At 44.0% G+C, this 22,540-nt stretch overlaps 1 pseudogene; it reads left to right on the forward strand.

The window, feature by feature from the left end:
- On the forward strand, nucleotides 1-6,021 carry LOC128350562 (plasma membrane calcium-transporting ATPase 1-like; annotated as a pseudogene).
- Nucleotides 6,022-22,540: the final 16,519 nt, after the last annotated feature.

The raw sequence follows: 22,540 nt of genomic DNA on the forward strand, positions 1-22,540 counted from the left end.
ATGGTGACTCCAGTAAAGGCTGTGGCAACGGACTTCACTATCACTCTCTCAGAGCTAAGAAACTTGATGAAGTTATGAAGAACAGATGCAGTAAAGAAAATACAAGAAAACTATGGTGACATCAATCAAATCTGTGAACGGCTGAAAACCTCTCCCACGGATGGGATATGTGGTGACTCATCAGAATTAGATATAAGGAGAACTGTATTTGGGGGAAACTATATACTCCCTAAAAATACCCTAACATTCCTGGAGTTAGTATGGAAAGCACTGCAGGATGTGACATTATGCTTCTTAGCAGTAGCAGCCATCATATCACTAGGACTTTATTTGTATAGGCCACCAGGAGGAAGCATTGCAACATGCCACACAACCGACTGTGGAGAAGATGATGAAGAAGGGGATGTGGATTGGAAAGAGGGTTGTGCAATACTCATATCATTAGTATGTGTGGTACTGGTAACAGCTTTCAAAGACTGGAATAAAGAAAAACAATTTCAGGGATTGCAGCATCGCATTGAAAGTGAACAGAAGTTTCCAGTCATCTGGCAAGCGGCAGTGATCCAGGTGCCAGCAGCTGACTTGGTGGTTGGAGATGTTGCACAGATCAGATATGGTAACCTTATTCCAGCTGATGGTGTGCTTCTCCAAGGACATGTTCTGAAAACTGATGAGAGTTCCCTCACAGGTGAATCAGATCATGTCAAGAAGACTTTGACAGCCGATCCCATGTTGCTTTCAGGTACCTATGTGACACAAGGTTTTGAGGAAATGGTTATTACAGCTGTAGGTGTGAATTCACAAACAGGCAGTGGCAGCTGGTGACTCCTGAGACTTTGGGGAGGCACTAGGCAAGGCAGATGATAGGAAGAGCCAGGGATAGTGAGAGGTAGAGCCAATTGTGGATTCTTCTCTTTCTCTTTCTCTTTCTCTTTCTCTTTCCCTCTCCCTCTCTCTCTCTCACGAACACACACACATACACACTCCCTCTCACCAGAGCATACCATGCCCCATTTATCTCTGTGTGTGTCTCTCTCTCAAACACACACACCCCAAGCCCCCCTCTCTCAACAAGCCCCCGCTTTCTCCCACGAAGCCCCCCTCACACCAACTCTCTCTCTCTCACACACACACACCGTCTCTCTATCTTTATCTTTCTCTGACCATGCCCCCCACCAAGCCTCTCTCTCACACACCAAGCCCCCCCCCCTCGTGCTTGTGTGCCAAGCCTTGCCATCCAACCCACCCACCCTTCTCTCTCTCTTTCCCTCTCTCATTCTCTCTGCAATTATCCTCAGTTTACTGGAGTTAGGGGGACCAGTGAGAAAACAAAAGACAAAAGACAAAAAGCCTAAAAAGACAAAGGACTCTTCTGAGGAAGCAAATAATCTAGCCTCTGTAGGTACTGAAAAGGTGCCTGAAGATGCAAAAACCAAAATAAATGAAGAAGAAGAAGAAGAAAGAAAAACCTTCACACAAAAAGGAAAAATCAGTTCTACAAGCAAAACTTACCAGATGGACTGGCAATGTCTATACTCACAGTTATTGTCCTTATAACCAATTTTTCATTACAAATTTTGCAATTCATAAGTGTGTTTGGACTAAGCAATGCATTTGCACAATATTATAGAGTTCTTCTCATGATCCATGAGAAGAGCTCACAGGCAGTGTTTGGGGAAGGAGAGTTTAACTTACCTTCCCTGCAGACAATTGGCTAGAAGTACCTGGGCAGGCAGATTGCCCGCCCAGATGAGCAGCGGCTCCCACTGCAGCTCCCGGGGTCGGGGTGCCAGGACTCACCGCTGCGCATTGCCCTGCCCCCTGGAGCCTCAATAAAGATTACGAGAATTATGAGATTATGAGAATCCCCCCTCCCCTCCCCGAGTGTGCCAGCCACCACTGCAAGCAGTCGCGGCTGACACACGATTTAAAAAATTAGGTTAAGGGAGCACTCGCTCTCTTAACCTCATTTAACTGGATAGCTCAATAGGCGGGTTTGCTGCCATGTAGCCACCAGGATCGGGCATGAGCCCGGTGGTTCACATAAGCATGCAAAACTGGACTGGGCTCCCAGTTTTACACGCTCCTGTGAATAGCCTCTATATCTACTATATATCGTGACAGGCGCGTAACAATGATAGGGCAAGGGGAGACAGTTGTCTGGGGGCCCCACTGCCTGGAGGGGCACCCCAGAGGCACCTCATGTGACTCCCCATTGCCGCCTGCCCAGCCCCATAGCCTCTCAGCCACTTGCCCTCTTCGCCGTCTCTCCTGCGTGTTCTGCTGGCCGCAATCCAAGCAGCAGGCAAGCTGCAAAGAGCTCCTTTTCTCCCACCTCTCAGCTGATCGGCGGGTGGGCGGGGCTTCCACGGAGGCCTCAGTGTAGGCCGCAGTGAAGCCTGAACTCGAGTAGGGCCCAAGCAAGCCAGGAAGGAGGAGGCAGCCAGAGTGTTCTCTGCAGCAGAAGACCCCTTGCTGCCCTGCTCAACCCAGACCAGCATTTGCCAGGTAGAGTGTGAACTCCTTTTTGTGGTTACCTTTCCCGCCCCCCGCCCCCATATATAGGGATCTGCTTGCCATAGGGCTTGGATATGGGTGCGGGGGGGGACCGAGAAGTCTCTGGATATTTATTTTGAAACAGCTTGGAAAATTTGCTGATTTAAAAAAAACTATCTAAAAAGTCCTATAAGTGGCTTGTTTCATGGCAGAAAATTGCAAAAACTTCTGGAACAGTATTTTATTAATTTTATTTATTCATTCATTCATTTATAAATGCACTTATGTTCAAGTTGTTTTGCAACCCAGAAGGTCTGAGTGAGAACTGTGAAGCATGTGTGGTGTTTTTATTTTATTTTTCTTGTGTGTGAACTGCTCCCCAATAACTTGCAGGGACTTCAGGGTAAATCTGGCCAACATGTGAATGCAGCACCTCCATTCCAGAGGAGATGTGTCTTAAAGGGCTTTAAAAGCCTCCTGTGAAAAACCTCCTGCAATCAAACTTGACTGAATTTGTTCAGAATTCTGGGAAAACAAACATAGGCTCACCCTGCATGGTTGAAAGTCTCCTTTGCTAATCTGCAGCGAGGGGCCCATTTTAATCATTCATCTTTCTAGTGTGTTCTAGACATTAAAAGTAATACAAATGTATAGTACTCAATGTATATCACTATATATTGTGATGTGTGTGTGTGTGTGTGTATTCAGTGAAATGTATTTGCAGGCAGCATACTTATTTTGGAATATCAGACTTAAATCCTTGGGGTCCTGGGGTGTGCGGAGGCCCTGGACTTTGGGGGGGGGACCCATTTTAAAATCTTGTCTCTGGGCCCACTCCAACCTTGCTACGCCCCTGTATCGTGAAGTTCTTTTGGAATTACAATTTTGGTTGTAGCAGTGCCAGAGGAGTTTCCACTTATAGTCACCATCTCATCTGCATTCTCTGTGAAGCAAATGATGAAAGATAATAATCTAGTGAGACATTTGGATGCCTGTGGAACGATGGGTAATGCAACAACAATTTGCTCAGATAAAACAGGAACCTTAACCATGAGTAGAATGACAGTAATCCAAACCTTCATTGGTAACACACATCATAAAGTTATTCCTGAATTTAATTTAATTCTTCCATCTACTTTGGATTATCTGTATAAAGGCATTGCTATTTACTGTGCATATACTTCTAAAATAGTGAGTCCTGAAAAAGAAAGAGGCCTGCCCCTCCAAACTGGCAATAAAACTGAACGTGCTTTATTGGGATTTATTCTAGAAGTAGAACAGGATTACAAGGCTGTAAGGATGAAGATATCAGAAGAGAAGCTGTATAAAGTATACAATGCTTACAGGAAATCTATGAGCACAGTTTTGAAAAATGATGATAATTGTTATCAAATGTTCGCTAAAGGTGCATCGGAAATAGTCCTTCAAAAACGCTGCTGCATACTGAATGATGCTGGGGAACCTGTACCTTTAGCAGAAGAAGACTATGCTTGATGACAAATGTGATTGACCCAATGGCCTCCAAGGGACTCCAGACTATATGTCTAGCTTTCAGAGATTTCCTAGCCAGTGATGCAGAACCAGAGTGGAACAACGAGGACGATATAATCAAAGACTTGACATTTATCACAATTGAAGGTATTGAAGATCCAATGAGACCTGAAGTTCCCAATGCAAGAAGAAAATGCCAGGATGCCGGCATTGTTGTGCATACGGTCACTGGGGAAAACATTAATACAGCTCCTGCAACAGCTGTAAAATGTGGCATCCTTCAACCTGGGGACACCTTTAAATGCTGGAGAGGAAAGAATTTAATAGACAATTCAGAAAGGGAGATAAAGCAAGAGCTTTTTGATGAGGTTTGGCCTACACTTCATATGCTTGCAAGGTCCTCACCTACAGACAAGTACAGCTTAGTAGAAGGGATCATTAACAGCAACATCACCAAATAAAGGCAAGTAGTAGCAGTAACTGGAGATGGCACTAATGATGGGCCTGCATTGAAGAGCTGATGTTGACTTTCCAATGGGGGTTGCTGGAACAACTGTAGCCAAGAAAGCATTGGATATCATTCTAACACATGACAACTTCTTAACTTCTTGAGCATTGTTAAAGCAGTTATGTGGGGAAGGAATGTATATGATAGCATTGCCAAATTCCTTCAGTTTCAGCTTACTGTCAGACTTGTAGCAGTGATAGTCGCCTTTACAGTATCATACCAAATTCCATTCTGTAAGCTGTTCAGATGCTGTGGGTCAATCTTATCATGGAGACATTTACTTCTCTTGTTTTAGCAACAGATAAGTTTGTTGAAATGGAAACCTTATGGTAGAAATGAATAGGGGTGTGCACAGAACTGGCTGGTCGAGTCTGGTTCAAGCCTGAACCAAACCAAAATGGATCAGGCCTGTTCAGTCTGGCACCCCCTCGAACCCACCCCCCGGTTCAGTCGGGGGGGGGGATTCGTGAACTTTAAATATATATATATATATATATATATATTAAACTTACCCCCTCCGTGACCCAGGCCATACAGAGGCCCATTGCACAGGCACAGCAGCCTCCAAAATGGCCACCAAACCAGGGGAAAGGCCCAAACACCCCCCTCCGCTGCCTCAGATAACACCCCCAGAGGGGGTAAGGTTTTTTAAAAACAAAAACCAAAACCCATGAACTCCTCCAAACGGGCCGGGGGAGTGGGGGTGTTTGGTCTGGGGTCAGACAGAACAGGGGGTTCAACCCTGAACTGTCAAACCTGTTTGCACATCCCTAGAAATGAACCTCTTATCTCCTTACCTGCTTGCCCCCGCCTGCCACTTTCCTGCCAGCAGTGCTCGCCCTAGCAATGGCTGCGTGGGGCTGCAGCACTGTTCCCTGCAGCCTCTGTGCGGTGTTGGCATGCAAATCGCCAGCATACTGGCCATGTGCATGCTGACACTGCACGGAGGTTGCAGGGAACAGCACAGCAGGCTGTTGCTAGGATGCGTGCCACCAGCAGGGTTGTGACCCAGCAACGCAAATGACCCATACGCATGTGTGCCAGCCTCAAAAATGGCCACCGGTCACTCACAGAGGGCTGAAGGCCCCCAAATGGGCTAAAACATCCCGTAGAAGACTGGTATTAATGTCAATCGCTATTTAGATATTAAATATTAATATAAAAATTCTATTTATATATTAATAAATACTACTATATTATTATTAAGACATTAATATTAATTTATCAAGGATACATTCTTAATCAATATAGTAATGATTTATTAATCAAATAGAACTAATCAATAATATATTGTTATTAATAGTATATTAATAGTATTTGTGTGTATATGTGTGTTTGTGCGTGTATATAGAGTATATTAATAGTATTAGAGTATATGCGTATCTATGACTTCTGTGAATTAAAGGCTTTAAGTATATGGTATTTTGCTTGTGTTTGTGCTGTGCTTAGGCACTTTTTCATCTATTAAATATTTAGAACTGTGTTCTTTAGTTCCTGGGCTGCAACTCTTAGGGGATTGGGGATGTATTTGGCAACAAGTAGGCTATTTGCATTTTGTTGTTGATAGTTCTTTATAAGCAAAGAATATTCAATAATAAACATGCCAAAAACTTTCTTTACTCTTGTTGCTTAATTATTAAAAATTCTACCAAAAATTATGCATACAAAGAGAAACGCTTTAGACCATAGACTCTACCCTTGACTCTATATATACTGAACTCTATATAATTCTTCTATTTTTGTGTTCTATTCAAGTATTCCAATAGGACATTCCTTCCAATGATAGCCCTCCATTCAGTCTAGCTGAAGGAGGTAACCACCTTCAGCTTCTAAATTTCATCCTGGGCCTATTCTTTAAGACAAGAAGAAATTATACGGGCACAGTTTTTCCCATTAGTGCACAGTGACAGAGGAAAACTAATTCTGCCAAGCATCTCCCCATCACATAGCTTTTAAAGGGACAGATGGGGTGTCCAGAATGGAATTTGACAACTTTAGCCACTCAAGAACCAAAAGGAATATTTCCAGACAATGGTATTTTTGCATTTTGAGTGTGCAGTTGTTAGTACCAGCCATCCCCTCCCCGCCCCTCCAACAAACAGGAAACCTGAGCTTGCCAAAGACCACCCAAACAGGAAGATTTACAACATAATGGAGGCCGGCAAGGGTAGGGGGAACCTCCAGAGGACACCTCACACACACAGAGCCTCAGAGAAGCCCCCCCCAGTCTGAATTTTTTAAAAGAGCATGAACCCCTCATCTGAACCAAACCGGGGGGTTCGAGGAGGAACGTTTGGGTCCAATTTGGACCCGAACCAAACTAGGCCAGTCAGTTTTGTGCACACCCCGACTCTTTGGCCCTCATACATCACCTTCCCCTTCTTGTGGCAGCAAACCAGCAAACTCCTCCTGCAGCCACAAAAAGCGAGCGAACTATTGATGGCCTCAGCTCTACCTTCTTCCAAGGGTGGATCTATAATGGAGTGGCTGTGTGCTTTGTACATGATCTGCCCAGGGGGGTTGGTCTGCTGCTGCCTCAGAGGCACCTCCTCCCACCCCCAAGATCACAGCTACCATCAGCTGCCCCCTGCTGGCTTCCCATTCTACCATTGTGATGTGGTAGAATCATTATAAGCAGTGTAATGGGAAGCCAGCAGGGGCAGACAGCAGTGAACTACTGCAGAAGCCAGCAGTCTCACCACTGCCATCATCTGCCCCTGCAGACCTCCCATTATACTACAGTGACACGAGGAATCAGGGCAGTGACATCATTATACCATGCCATGGCAATACAATGGGAGACCAGCAGACAGAGCAGTGGTGAGCTGGGGGACACTGCGAAAGTCGGTGATGGGTGTGGGGGGCAGGTGGCAGTGAGTGCTGTGAACCAAGCTTGATTTGTATACTAGATATGCTCTGGAGCTAGCATATGAAATTAGGCTTATTTCACCAGTGTCACAAAGTGACCAGTTCTTTATATGGTGACCATGTATAATCTGGGCACGAAGGTGGAAAGAAGACCCAACATACTCTCAAACAATTCAATGGGCTTTATGATAGAAAGTTGCACATCAGGATAAAATTCAAACAGGTCATCCAAATTAAACATGTTTCTGATTCAAGGTGTAGTGCAATGTGCCTAGCTATTATATGTGTGTGCAATCAATCATTACAGCTGTCTGATAAATCCTAATAAAAACATTTAGAAAGAAACCGAGAGAAGAAGGAAGGGAGGGCTTAGGAAAGGGGTGGTAGTGATTAGTAGGGAGGAGGGAAGTGGAAACCAAGGCCATATTTACCAGGGTCCGACATGGGGCTGTAAGTGTACACAGCTTGGGTGCAAGTCTTGGGAGCGATGAGGCTTCAGATGGAAAGAGCTGGTGCTGCATTTCACAGACAGAGTCAGCCCTTGATTCTTCGCCCCGCAGCAAGAATCACTAAGCAGCCTCTTGTATGGAGGTTTCAGGCCTCTGCCTAGTTACACAGCTAGGCAGTCGCACTTGGGTTACGCACATAAGCAAGTATTGCTTGTTAGGCAAAGATAGCTGATTTGTCATGTCCAGAGACCCCTTCTTATAGTTGTTCCATCATTCGATCTCCATAGAGTCTATTCAAAATATCATCATTCTTCCTGGATCACAAAAGGTGTTAACTGCTGTTACCCTCCAGATCCTGTCTTCTAATTATTCAGTCCAGGGTAAACAGGATCTGGGTCCCATCTCCTGTTTGGGCAGAGTATTGTTCTGTTGACATTCTCAAAGCAAATCTGCATCTCTAGAGCTTGCAAATGGACATCTTCTTTTGTCCCCAGATCTTCTGGCACCTGGTCCCCGCCACCCAAGAGTGTTAAAAAGGTGTTAAGAGAAGGAAAATTCAAAGCTATAGGTGTGAGAGAGCAATTAAATCATTTTCTTTTGTGTGCATTTACCTAGGGTGGAATTCTAAAGACAGCAATAAGGTATAACAATGCTTCTAATTCTACATAGCAAATATCCCTCAGAGAAAGGCTGGATTATCCCCTTTGAGCAAATCAAAGCAATCACCAATGATTAACATAGACTTTTTTTGAACAGGAAATGCAAGCTCAGCTCCTAGCTTCCCCCAAAGACATTACCTGAAAGCAAGCTCAGGCACATTTTAGGAGTTTAATCATTTTACTCCATTTGAATTCCTGTTGCAAGGAGTTCAGTAGTACTGGCAAAGATCAGAACTCAACCTGGCCCACTGGGCTATGAGTTCTCATTCAACATGAATGAGTTGGGCACCAACATATCCAAATTGTTAGTGTGTGTGTAAATCTTCCTGTCATGTGTCTGTAAAGGCATTCCACAGTGATAGCAGTTCGATATGTGTGAGACAGGAAACCAAGCCTGGCCATTGTGTCTCTCAATTACCTGTTTCACAGACATTGAGAAACAATGTTGGATTGCCCCTACATTCACAAAGCAATTATCCTCTGTCTCAGATGCAGTTCATGAGACCTGGGTGTCATGTGCTGGTTAGCTCATCTGAGTTCAGGCATTAATTGATTCCTTAATACAATGGAATCAGACACAGGCCTGGATTCTACATAATTCTGCATTGGTAACTCTGGGTTTAATGTTGGAGTCAGGGTATCCACAACATGTGCCTCTGCAGGGTTTAGCTATGGGTGGGTGGGTGATGGCCTACCAAAAAATGTAGACATGGGCCATCTCTGACCTCACCATACTATTGCCTTCTTCCCACACCTTTCAGGAGATACTCCTCATTTCCAGTCCACCAAACAAGGCGAAAAGCAGCAGGCTAATACAGCAGTAATAATGGAGGTGGTTGTTATTAAGTGAGGCCTGAAGGTAGGGATGGGCCAGGCTTATAAACAGCTATTTTTCTGTTTCTTTGAACAGGTAAGGATCCTGTTGTTAGCAAGTACCCTTTCATAAACAGTTGGTCCTTTTTTCTACCCCATGGCCAGTGTGCCACAAATGAATAGAGACGTGTGGGAAGCCAGGCTAGTAAACTCTCATTAATTTATTTTCAAGGTGGGGATGGATGTTCTTTGCCTTGCAAATGTGCTTATGAGTCATTTAATGTTATGCATTTATTTTAAACAGTTCTAGAAAATCTAGCAGGACAGCATACCACAATGATACATCAATAAAATAGTGGACCGGGTCTCATGATCCGTGAGACCCGGTTTTGGGAAGTGAGCGGTAAGAGCGGACTAAGCCCGCTCTCCCCACTCACAAGCAGGGAGGGAGCCCTGGGCAGCCAGATCGGCCGCCCACACAATGGCCAGCTCCAAGATGGAGCCGGTGGGGGCTGGGGAGCTCGTGGGCCGCGCGGCCCCCGGAAGCCCTAGTATGCCCTGCGCGAGTGCGCAGGGCATACTGGGGAGGCCCCCGAGCCGGGAGGCTGCTTTTAAGCCTCCTGGCCAAGGGTCTACTTGCAAGTAGCCACGGTGCGGAGCCGTGCCGCGGCTACTCACGAGCAGATAGCCCGGGTTTGTGGATCGCTCACTCCGCAAACCCAGGCTAAGGGGTGGACTACAGGAGTGGGTTAGCCGCTTCAGAACCACCGGGCTCGGCTGCGAGCCCGGTGGTTCTGATGACCAACAGAAATCAGGCTAGCCTCTGCTAGCCCGATTTTTGTTGGCCGTCAGAATAGCCCCAGTGTGTATTATCACCTCAGCAGACCACTGCAGACTTGTGGACTAAAGCTGGGGTTGTCAACCTTCATTTTCCAGATATTGTTGGACTACAACTTCTATCATCTCTAAACTCTCTGGCTGAATATCATGTTTTTCCCCTCTAAGGCCAATGGGAGTTGTGGGTCAACAACACTGGGGAAGCCAAGGTTGGGAACCGCTGGACTAAGTGGTAGGAATAGCAGCCCACATACCCCAAACCAACATGCCATCACTTCTGCTGACGTTTTTGCTCAACCTGCCACCAGAAGTGCAGAATTCCTCCAATGTGACTAACCCCATCTCAACAAAATTCTTCAGTCTAGTTCCGTTGCATGGCAGCCAGATATTTCACAATTAGCACTGGCTGAGGGTTTATACAAATATAATGCTAACCAAAAATGTGTTGGGGTTTTGTTGTTCTTATTGTCTGTAAAGCACCAAGATTTCTTGCTAAGGAAAGCAGGGAAGAGAGAAGAGTCACTACTGTTACACAGTGGTAGTGGTGGTGGTGGTGGTGGTGGTGGTGATGATGATGATGATGATGGTGGTGATGATGATGATGATGGAGGAAGGAAGAACTCATGGCACACAACCATTTTGTTCCCCTCCCCCAACTTAGTCCTCTCCTGCGAATGATGGACCAGCTTCTTGCTGCTCTTCGCTGCTCTTCTCCACAGTTAATGACGTAGCTGGTGTCCACACTTTTCCTTATTCTGGAACAGGTGCTACTATATTGGGCAGCAGTGATATAGGAAGGTGCTGAAAGGCCATCATCTCCTACTGCACAGGAGGAGGCAATGGTAAACCCCTCCTGTATACTACCAAAGAAAACCACAGGATTTTGTGGGCACCAGGAGTCAAAATGGACTTGAGGGCACAACTTTACCTTAGCAAAGCCATGACATAAACATAACTAAGCCTGTACCCTCCCCCTCATTCATAGTCATCCATCTTATCCATCCAGGCCTTCAAGCTTCCTTTTCATTGATCTACCACCCGGAACTTAATGGTATGTTGTGCTAGCCTTCCATCATCTCTCAGATTTTCAATGTATTTCTATTCATTTAAATAGAGCTTGAAGTGATTTATGTTCAATACAATCACTCTTACATCCCAAACCATAAAAACAATGTTCGCAAATTATTGAAGTCCTACTGGAACAAAAATGACAGCTGGATGCTGAAGGAGGGTCCGATTGAGAACGGTGTGTCTGCACTTTGTTTCTACCACAGTGATCTGAAAGAGTAATATTTTATGTTCCTGGCTTCTAAATAGAAAAGTCCAGAAGCAGAATAAGGGAGAATGGGGGGGGGGGGTTAAATGGGACAATTTTTTATTTTGTGAGGATATGTGGTGGACATTTGTGTATTTCTTTGTTTTATTTTTAAGGTTGTAGTTTTTGAGATAGAATAAAAATCTAAATAAAAAATTTTTTGTACAACAAAAGACAATGCTGGAGAACAATGCCAACCACACCCAAAGTACACACAAAAAGGTAAACTTGCTTGCATGAACAACTCATATACAGTCAACAGTGTTCAACAGGACTGCAGGAACCTTGCCTCATACCACTGAACACAATATCAACCAAGAATGGATAGATGAAGCTATGAAGCTACAACAGTGGTGTAAAATTAAAGCCGACCAACAAGGCCTCGGGCAATGACTGTATCTCTCCTGAAATGGTTAAACTCAATGCGGATTGGTGGGCTCCTATGCTGACAGCTCTCTTTACATGCATAGACCACACTGGGCACATACCTAAAGACTGGGGCATAGCTATAAAAGGTAAAGGTAAAGTGTGCCATCGAGTCGGTGTCGACTCCTGGTGACCACAGACCCCTGTGGTTGACTTTGGTAGAATACAGCAGGGGTTTACCATTGCCATCTCTCATGCAGTCTTGAGATGATGCCTTGCAGCATCTTCCTGTATTGCTGCTGCCTGGTATAGGTGTTTCCCATAGTCTGGGAAACATACCAGCAGGAATTCAAACCAGCAACCCCTGGCTTGCTGGTCAAGTCATTTCCCGTGCCCCATATTTTAAAAGGGGAACAGTTGAGATCCTGCTAATTATTGCCAGATCAGCCTGTTGAGCATCATGAGTAAGCTTTACTCGAGACATTTAGATTGGAAGCTCCAAGATTAGATGGAGAAAGAAAGGGGGATGAACAGGCTGGTTTTAGAATGGGGCGCTCAACTATGGCTCATGCCTTAGCACTACATCACCTTATAGAGAAGTATAGCAGTAAGCCCAAGTGCTTCTTGTACGTGGCCTTTGTAGATTTCAAATCAGCATTTGACTCAGTTTTTGAGGCCAAGGCTGTGGGGAAAACTCAGGGATACCAACGTTGATAGGCTATTACTTCTCCTCATTCAAAAACTTTATGAGAACACCAGCGTAAGGGTGAGATGTAACCTGCAAGGCTCACTTTCACAACCAATAACTTCCAGCAAAGGAGTCAAACAAGGGTGCATTTTGGTACATTTTTTGTTTAACCTATATATAAACACCTTAGCCAAAAAGCTCTCAGATCCAGGGTTACATCTGCCAAATATTGCGGGGATAAAAACCCCAATTTTGCTGTATGCGAATGTTGCTGCGATTATCTCTCAAATCCCAGTAGGAGGGCTCAAAAGCTTCTGGCCAATTACTGTAAGGATAACCACCTAGTTATTAATTTTCAGAAATCTAAGGTGATGGTCTTTGCCAAAAAGCCTAAGAAATTTAATTGGTCTTTAGAGGGTCATTGGATTGAACAGGTTAACATTTTTAAATACTTGGGTGTAGTCTTTCATACCACAGGGTCTTGGAAGGCTCACATGGACTATGCTGTCCAACAGGCTCAAATGAGCACATAAGCAATTCTGAGATTTTTCTGCTCCAAAGGAGGAGAGGTTATTCTCACAGCACTTAAGCAGTTCATTGCCAAAACATTAAACCAACTTTTGTATGGTGCACAACTGGGCCCCTATTCCAACTACAAAGCACTGGAGATTGTCCAGTCTAAGTGTATAAGAACTGTACTCAGGGCCACCAGATGTTTCTCTAATGCTGTACCAAGGTTATAAATGTGCTTTCAGATGGTGGAATCCAAAGCATGGATTTCAATTTTCAGCTACTGACTTGGGATCTATTTTTCCCCTCTGGGGCTGATTCCTCTTGTACTGGCCAACAGATTTCATTCTTCCTGGACACAAGCACTGCTGGCAAAACTCTCATTACTTTGCTTCTCTTTAGAATATTTGTCACTATTGGGATATAAGCAAGCCAAGCAGTTCATCAAATCTTGGACATTGGACATTGAGCATCAAAATGACCAAAGTGTCATCCTGCAGAACATAAGAGGGTGCCTTGGCGATCACAGCTGGAAACCAGCCAGTTATTTATCGTCACTTTCTTTACCCAACCATCAGAGAGTGTTCCTTAGAGCAAGATATGATGCCTTACCTTCAGCAGTTTTTTAATGGGAAATTTCTGAAAATTCCCCTGGCCAGTCTGACCTGCCCTTGTGGTTTGGGTGAGGTTGAATCTGTCCATCACATGTTGCTGTATTGTTCCTTTTATAATGACAGTTGACATAGTCTTATTACTCCCTTGCTATTATATTACCCTGGCCGAACTGATGCATTTTACATCACACTTCTCCTCGCAGACAAGAAATCATCTATTACACACAAGGTTGCTAAATTTTGTGCGGCTGCTGTTAAGATCCGCCAACAATTAATTTCTACCCTTTAGCTCTTACCATTAAACGTTTATTTTGTTGGTGTATTGTATGATAGATTTCTTATCTGAATGTTCTGTAATTTGTTGTGTTTATGTCTGATCTATGATTGTAATAAAACTATTCATTCATTCAAAGCCTACCAAACAAATACACAGCCTATTCTGAGAAACTGGGCAGTCCATGCTACAAAGTCCCATTCTCAAAGCATTCCCAACCCACAGATAGGTATCTGGAGCCTCTCTCCCTGGATTCACAAGGGAGTACCATAATACAGGCACAGGAAGATGCTCCTGCTGGAAACCTGCTCCCCATTCAGCTGGTCATAGCAACAATCAATCACAGCAGCAGCATCCAATACAAACATGACAAGTAAGCCCTGGGCATAGCAAGGACCCCAGCAACATGCAGAACACCAACAAGGCACCAAGATTAGTTCCAAGGCAGGAATTACTAGTGGAAAGATGAGGCTGCAAATGGTGGGAGCTGAATGCTGAAGAAGTACAACTTAAGCAACTCACAAGAAAAAAGTAACACAATATCCCCAAGAGGTAAAAATAGAGACAAAGAGGCGCCACACACGATCCGTGTGTACAGCCTGGGAGGGTTCTGTGGGGAGAGCGGGCTTAGCCCACTCTCCCCGCAGATGAGCAGTCGTGCAGCCCTGGGAGGCCAAATTGGCCGCCCACACGACTACTGGCTCCCTCATGGAGCTGATGGGGCTGCGGAGATCAGGAGCCACTTGAGCCCACAGGGCATTCTGGGGGGAACCCTGATACCAGGAGGCTGCTTGTAGCCTCCCAGTCATGGGCCTGCTCACCACAGAAAACTCCAGTTTTTAGGAGAGTCACCAGCCAGTGCACACTTAGCATGGACATATAGTTACTATATGTGTGACAGAGAGTGGGTTTGTAGATTCATAGGCAACAACTGTCCCTATATACCAGGGACAGTCCCTATTTTCTGCAATCTGTTCCTGGTAAATCATTGAAGCTATTCCCACGATCACTGGAAAGCAGGTTAAGGGAGCTTAGCCTGCTTTCCACTGATCGTGGGAACCACCTAAAACACCCTTCCCTTAAATCAGGTTAATGGAGCAGGCTCTCTGTTTACCTTGATCTCCTGCTTGAGCACTTACCTTGATCTCCTGCTTTTCGGTGCATGATCCATACTGCTCCTGGCAATGCGGATCAACAGAGGCCGGGACTGGTTATCCCAGCCTCTGGGTATCCCACAAAGCACTGTGCACTGAACACGGTGCACTGGGGGATGGGCACTCTAGAGCAGGGATCCTCAACATTGGGCCCCCAGATATTCTTGGACTTCAACTCCCATAATCCCCAGCCAAAGGCCACTGGGCCTGGGGATTATGGGAGTTCAAGTCCAAGAACATCTGGGGGCCCAACATTGAGGATCCCTGCTCTGGAGGACACGGTATGGGGCAATCCCAGCAACTGGGTTAAGAAGAGTGTATTTGCACCCTTAACCTCAGCTAAGAGCCAGGCTCCAGCACTGGGTTTGGCACTGCGGGACTGCCAGGATCCTGGGCTTGGCTGCTCATAGGAAGAGCCTCAGTGTGATTGATTTAGAGCCAGTAATTGATTAAGAGCCAATGATTTAGCATTTTAAAAAATGTGTTTAGCTGAATATGTCAAAGAAAGAGACAGAGAGATGTCACCTGAATAGTAATAGACCCATTTGACTGCGGTCCCGTGGTTTACAGTTCCTTCTCCCCTTATCCTCACAGAAATTAGAGACGGCTCAAAATATTTGAAATTGATTCGTCAAGAAGGACACCGAAGCTATGACCCTTCATGCAAACACTGGATGGATTATGGTTGGTTGGCATAAAAATTCTCCATGGTTCTTGTCACAGCTCACCTTGTGTGATTATGGGGTTTCCTTTTATTGGCAATTGTCAGAGTGTCTCAGTACCTCAGGACCGAGGCTAGTGTTACAAGATAATATCCTATGCCATCCAGTTAATGCAAAACAAGATGAAAGATTACATGGGTGTGATGGAGACACTGCAGCCCAAAGCTCAATGTGAACAAGAACAGCTTCAGGGGGCAAGAGGGGGCAAGTTGTTGCCCCCCATCTGCACCTTGTTTTCTTTTTCAGAAATCTAATGTGTGGGACACATTCCACCCACCCAGAAATGCACTTTGCCCCTTCTGTGCCCCTCCCCAGTTGTTTTTCTGCTGCCACCACTGAAAATGAGAAATTAAGATCTGCAGGTTTGAGATGTGTGTTATCTGGATGTGACACTGTCTAAACAGGATATCTAGCTAGATTTACCCTATCAGTAACTGACACATTTTGAACATCATCTAATGAGAATTAGATACAATTTATATTAGGAAGCAGACTTGAAAAAGCAACTTTGTTGTATGAACATTGATACTCACTCTTTGAGCTCTCCCCATGCAAATCATGTTTTCACTAAAAGATTTGTCTCCTACTTCACGGATTCACAACCTGCTGAAATATGACTCTTCTTTATTGATTCTGTTTCACAGTTCTATGTTTTATTTCACCTGGTTATTATTCAATGAGCTTTGTCTTTCATCAGTCCTTTGGGACCATATCATTATTAGACTTTTAGTAAATCGGTCCATGCCTTCATAGCTTTGCTGTTTCTGCTACATCCATGGACAAGGGCTGAATGGAATCTTATCTGCTTTCTGTTGTCACTTTAAAAGTACCACATTCAATGTCACTGAATGAATTACTGAAAAATATATTGACTTCACCAATATTTGTGTTGTGATTATGCTGTTCTGTACCCTTTTGTTCCCCTGGCAGTGGCTTCTCCTTGGCACAATTTTCTTTCTTTTTGGCTTTTTTTGTCCTTCACCTCATTTCATCCTTGGCCCACTGCCACTTAAACCTATTGGCTGTGGCAACCCATGTGATTTTTGTTTAGAAGCATCCCTGGCATCATCAAATCAGATAGAGCATTGTGACATTTTGAACAAAATCATGTGAGTTTCCACCACAGTCAGTTAGCAATATGGGGAAAGGAGGCCAATGGCTATAAGGACAAAGAAGAATGTCCAGAAGAAAAACCATCAAGGCCACAGAAATGTATTCCTGAGTGATGAGAATTCCTGGAAACGGAAGGCACATTTTGACACTCCTGAAAATGAAGATGAAATGAGGTGAACAGTTCTGATTATGACCTATTCTGGGCACAATAAAATTGTTGCAACTACTAGAAGCATGAAAAAGAATTCCATTCTCTAAATGCCCTTGCTATAGCTGAAAACAAATGAAAAGAATAGCTGAATTGGAGCATTTCTAACTCCCTTTATTAAACTGGGGGGTGGGGGGGACACCATTGGCTTTTTGGTTCAGGCCTGAGGGTAGAACTGGAATACAGCTGATTCGAACTCCCAAGAAGTCAGTAAAAAGACTCCCAGTGTGTTTGCTGAGTATTATCAAAGCCTAATGTATAGCAAATGGGAATTGCAACACTGACAAGTCGTATGACGTGGCAAGAGCACAGTGAATAAGCTTTCTACAAGTTAAGTTATTTAACGAACTGCGGCAGCCAAGTAAAACCCCACTTCACATGGTCTACTTGGTCTGCTGTTGAAGATTTATTGTATTCAAATCAATGATATGTGATAGTTAATGTTTCAGAGGATACATCAGTTTGGATCACTGCCTGGTCTGTAGCTGATTTTCAGTCAGCGCTCAGAAGGCAACGCAAAAGGTAAATGGGTACAATCTGCTAAGAACTTCTCAGGGGGAAATGAGAAAAACTTGAAAGAAACTAGATAGAGGCTCACCTTTCACTATTTTTACATGTTCTTTGGATCTTTGAATGGGGGTGGGGGAGCAAAACTGCATGCATTGTTCCCATTCCTGACTCCATGCATTCATTTAAGGGAAGAATAGAGCTTATGTGTGTAGAAAGTTATTTATGCAAGGATCTCTACATGCACGGCTTTTTCAAGAGATAGATATAGATATAGATATAGATATAGATATAGATATAGATATAGATATAGATATAGATATAGATATAGATATAGATATAGATATAGATATAGATATAGATATAGATAGGTTCTTTCCTGACTGGACAGAAGGTCTGGAGTGGAAGTATGTACTAGACAATCCCCATGTACTAAAAAGAAGGTATGAAGGGGGTTATAATGATACAATGTGTGTGCATCCATGCATGCGCATGCTGCAGGGGCTTGTATTTTGTAGAGATCCTCAGGATGCAACACAACTCTGTGCATGGACGCAAATAGCGCCTTCCCACAAGGTCTCTGTTAATGAGGACCAGGACACTCACTCATATGAGGGGCACTGAAAAGGGGGATTTATGCAAGAGTGGTGCCCGTTCTCTGGAACAGTTTGTCCTTTTTGTAATGAACATTATAATGGAAAGGCCTTTCAAAAATCCACAACTGAGACACTGAAAAAGATTTCTCTGGGCAGACTCATAATCCTATTATAATGGTTTGTAAGTGGATGGAGTCAAATAGGCTTCAGTGCCTGCTTTTATTTTTCCGCTTGGATGTGCAGTAGAAATTAAGCCTGCAGGCCTCTTAACATGAATGCACCCAACAGACAACAGGCCTGTCGATAGATTTTTGTGGATGGTTTCTGAACACCTGGGGAAACTCCGTGTTGATTCACACAACTTTTTTTTTTACTGCTTAACTTGCTTTTCTCCTGCGCTTGAGTTGCCCCACACATTTCAGACTATTTACACAACCCAGATAGCATGTACATATCCAAACCAGGATGACCTGAAAAAATCAGCTTGGGATGAAAACAGGAAAATAATTGATTGTAGCAGGCAGGGAACACCCTTTTTACATTCTGCTTGCTGAAGAGATATGGGGCTCCCCATCTTCCCTTGAAAGCATGTGAACTTGTGAAGCCGCTCATACAGAATCAGACCATTGGTTCATCTAGCTATCTAAAGTATTTTTACCTGGAGATGCCAGGGATTAAAATATTTTAGGCATGGATGTATAGAATGTATAGTAGATGTAAGGATGTATAGAACGTAAGGATGTATAGAACATTTTAACAGCAAAACATTTTGTCTCAAAATGGGCAGTTTCGAGTGTTTGGAGTGCAAAACAGGATATCCTTGAAATAAAGGGGCAGTTTCAAGCTTGGAGCAGAATAACCCTATTTTGATCAAAACGTTTTGATGCCATTTTGGAGGCCTGTTTTCCCCTTGCTGATTGGTTTTCTGACACTGACTTCCCATAGACTTGTGATTTCCTTGCATCTTGTTTGGCTTGTTTTACAAATCAGTTGTTGTCATGGGCAACTGTGCCCCCATTGGCTGGGGGGAGGGAGAGGGTGAACACAAATGGAGGGTATTTCAAAATTTATACCCCAATTCTGGCAGCTCTTTTTACTGCTATTGGTCATGCTGTGCAGATTCCCAATGAATGGGACCCGGCAATAATAGTCCTGCTCTATTACAAAAAAGGAGCGATATCTGAGCCTGCAAATTATCAGCCGATTAGTTTACTTGGTGTAGTGGGGAAGCTTTATGCCAGACATTTATGGTGGAAATTCTGGTCCTGGATAGACTGTGAGAATATTCTGGCTGAGGAACAAGCAGGCTTCAGGACTTACCGATCTACAATAGATCAGTGTCTAGTCTTACAACATCTGGTGGAGAAGTACAGCTCTAGGCTACGTGGAACTCTGCTGCTTCCATTGATTTCAAATCAGCCTTTGATTCTGTTTCCAGTGATAGACTCTGGGCAAAGTTAGAGATTTCCTTTATTGACCATAGATTGCTTGCTCTTATCTGTATGCTTCTTCAAAACAGCTACCTGAGGTCGGGTGACGTGAAATCAGCAGGGCCATTTATCAGACCCGATTCCAGTCCAGAAGGGTGTAAAACAGGGCTGTATTTTGGAGGCCCCTGTTATTTAACTATTACCTAAATTCTTTGGTGCAGGTCTTACTAAATTCTAATTTCCATCCCTTTAATTTGGTGTCTCGTCCAATTCCTGCACTTCTTTATGAGGATGACATGGTAATATTATCTTTTTCTAAAATAGGTCTGCAAAGAGCCCTTAAGTCATTCGCTGCCTATTGTTTGGAGGAAAAATTAGAAGTTAACTATTAAAAAATTAAGATTATGATGTTCACAAAGAAACACTCCAAACACAGATGGCAGATTCATGGCCAAGAAACAGAGCAGATTAAAATTTACAGATACCTAGGAGTGATCTTCCAATCATATGGCTCCTGGAAGGCTCCTGTAGCTCATGTCACCCATGGTGCACATAGAAATGCAATTGCACTGCCAAGATAGGAAATCCCAGACAAACCTTATCCCTGGCTAGTTACTTATACAAACTTACTTTACCTGCTGACTGAGCAAAGAGACATCACCTTCAACATCATCTGTTAAAGTGATGATTCTCTTATATTTAGCGTGGGGAGAGCAACTGGCCCTATCCAACCCCAGCACAGCATCCCTCCAGTGCCGGTCACTGGTGTTTTCCTTATGTTTCTTTTTAGATTGTGAGCCCTTAGGGGTCAGGGGACCATCTTATTTATGTGTTTGTTTTTTCTGTGTAAACTGCTTGAAGAACTTTGGTTGAAGAGCGGTATATAAATATCCATAGTAGTGGTAGTAGTAGTAGTAGTAGTAGTAGTAGTAGTAGTACCTAACTTTGGCCTGTTTAAATGAGTTACCTTCGGCTGTTTGGGAGGGTAGATTTCACCATACGCCATATTCCCAATGGCTCTGCCCCTGCTGCTCAGGCATGATTGGGTCAGTGGGGCATGTATTATTGTATTGTGTGTTTTATAGAGATATACGCTCTCTTCTTATTGGCCCAATTCTGTTACATTAGGCAGGCAGGACAACTTTTATGTAGATTTTCTCCTTTCTGACTCTAATGCCGAGATTACATACTGTGTGGCCAAATTTTGCACCACTGCTTGTAACATCAGGAAACAAATGATTAACCTGAGGCACTCTAACCCCCAGACCTTGGGGACCCAGCTCGTGGACTCCAAGGTCTGGGGGGGCTCCAGATAGTCAGGGGAGCCTCCTCCTGTGCCCACCACACCACGTCAAACATTCATTTAAAAAAATTTCCAGCTGCCACATGGCTGAGGGATAGCTGCCGGGCAGGGGTGGGCCCAGTAGTCCTTCTCCCCCCACTGTAATAGAAGAAGAAGAAGAAGAAGAAGAAGAAGAAGAAGAAGAAGAAGAAGAAGAAGAAGAAGAAGAAGAAGAAGAAGAAGAAGAAGGTATTCAAAGGGATTGAGAGGCAGAAAGAGCCCTTATACTGTGCCTACCTACCTCCTCAGGAGAGGAGGTAGGTAGGTTTGATTTTGTGGTTTTGTTTTCTCTGCACTGTGTATAATATGCTGTGCTGTGGCTGCTATAAGTATCTGGTTTTGCTAGATCTCAGATTGACAAAGGCAGAACTTGGGTGCCTGCCCTGCTTTGCATTGTGGTTTGTTTAGTTTGTGAGATAGTGTTGTGGTGAGAAATGTGCAGTAACAGCTCTGTGTGTGTGCGTGCGCAATATTTCTGGCCTCGAGAGTAACTCTTGCTTCACTCACTGCTCTGGCCTGCTCTGCAATCTGTATTGCAAAGTGTTGAAGTTGCTCTAGCGGAGCTTGTGGCTACTCTTGCTACTAAGGGTGCTACTGTGGCAGTTGTTGCAATGCTAGGAAGTAAAGAATCATAGCTGTGTGAGAGAGAGCAACTTGTGCCAATGATGTTACTGCAGTGCAGGCACTGTAGTTGGCAGGGGATTCTGGGTCAGTGATCCTTTTTTGGACTGTGTTTTAAATGTGTGTTCTGTGTTGGCAGAGACAGATTCCTTTTTACTGTGTGCTTCAAAGCAGGGTTGCAAAATGCATTGCAAATTGCAATGCAAAACCTATGTGCATTGCATTCTGTGAGTGCAGCTTGTTCCAGCCATAGGGAGCAATGGAAAACATCCCCACAGGTCCTAGGGATACTAAAGTGGGTTGTGTGGTAGGGCATGATATGTGCTACCTACTACCCAACCGACAAAAGAAATGGGCATTTTAACCTTTCCCCAATAGGATCCTATGGGGTTGGGGACTGGGGAAAGGTAAAAATGTGTTTTAAATCACCCGCTTGCTCATTTCTTTTGTGAGTTAGGTGTAGGTAGCACCCATTACACCCTACCACATAACTCACTGTGAGTTTTCCTAGGAGCTGCCCATGGAGGAAAAATTGGTGTTTTGAGTTTCCCCATTGTTCCCTATGGCTGAAGCACTCAAAACGTTTCAAGTATCTTCCGTCAAAACATTTTGAAAACAAAATGTTTCTGCCATTTGCATTTTGTTTCAAGTTTGAAACAGAATGCAAAATCCATTTTCTGCACATCCCGAGAACCCAGCAGTCTCTGCCCCCTAGGATTTGAACCTCATCATAGCACTCAAAGACATGATCCAAAAGCCACAAATCTGGGACGAATACCATACCTCATCTTCCTGCAGTAAACTCAGAAGCACAAATTGGATCCTTCCCTGATTTTCACATCTGCATTTATTATAGGAAATCTAGTCCTATAAAGAGGCATGTGCTACTCACAATTGGCAACATTACATATGCAGTTTGCCATTTAAACTCAGGCTCTTTTTGGCCAGACTAGTTGTTA

The sequence above is a fragment of the Hemicordylus capensis genome, chromosome 3, assembly GCF_027244095.1.
Source record: "Hemicordylus capensis ecotype Gifberg chromosome 3, rHemCap1.1.pri, whole genome shotgun sequence".
NCBI classification, from domain to species: Eukaryota; Metazoa; Chordata; class Lepidosauria; order Squamata; family Cordylidae; genus Hemicordylus; species Hemicordylus capensis.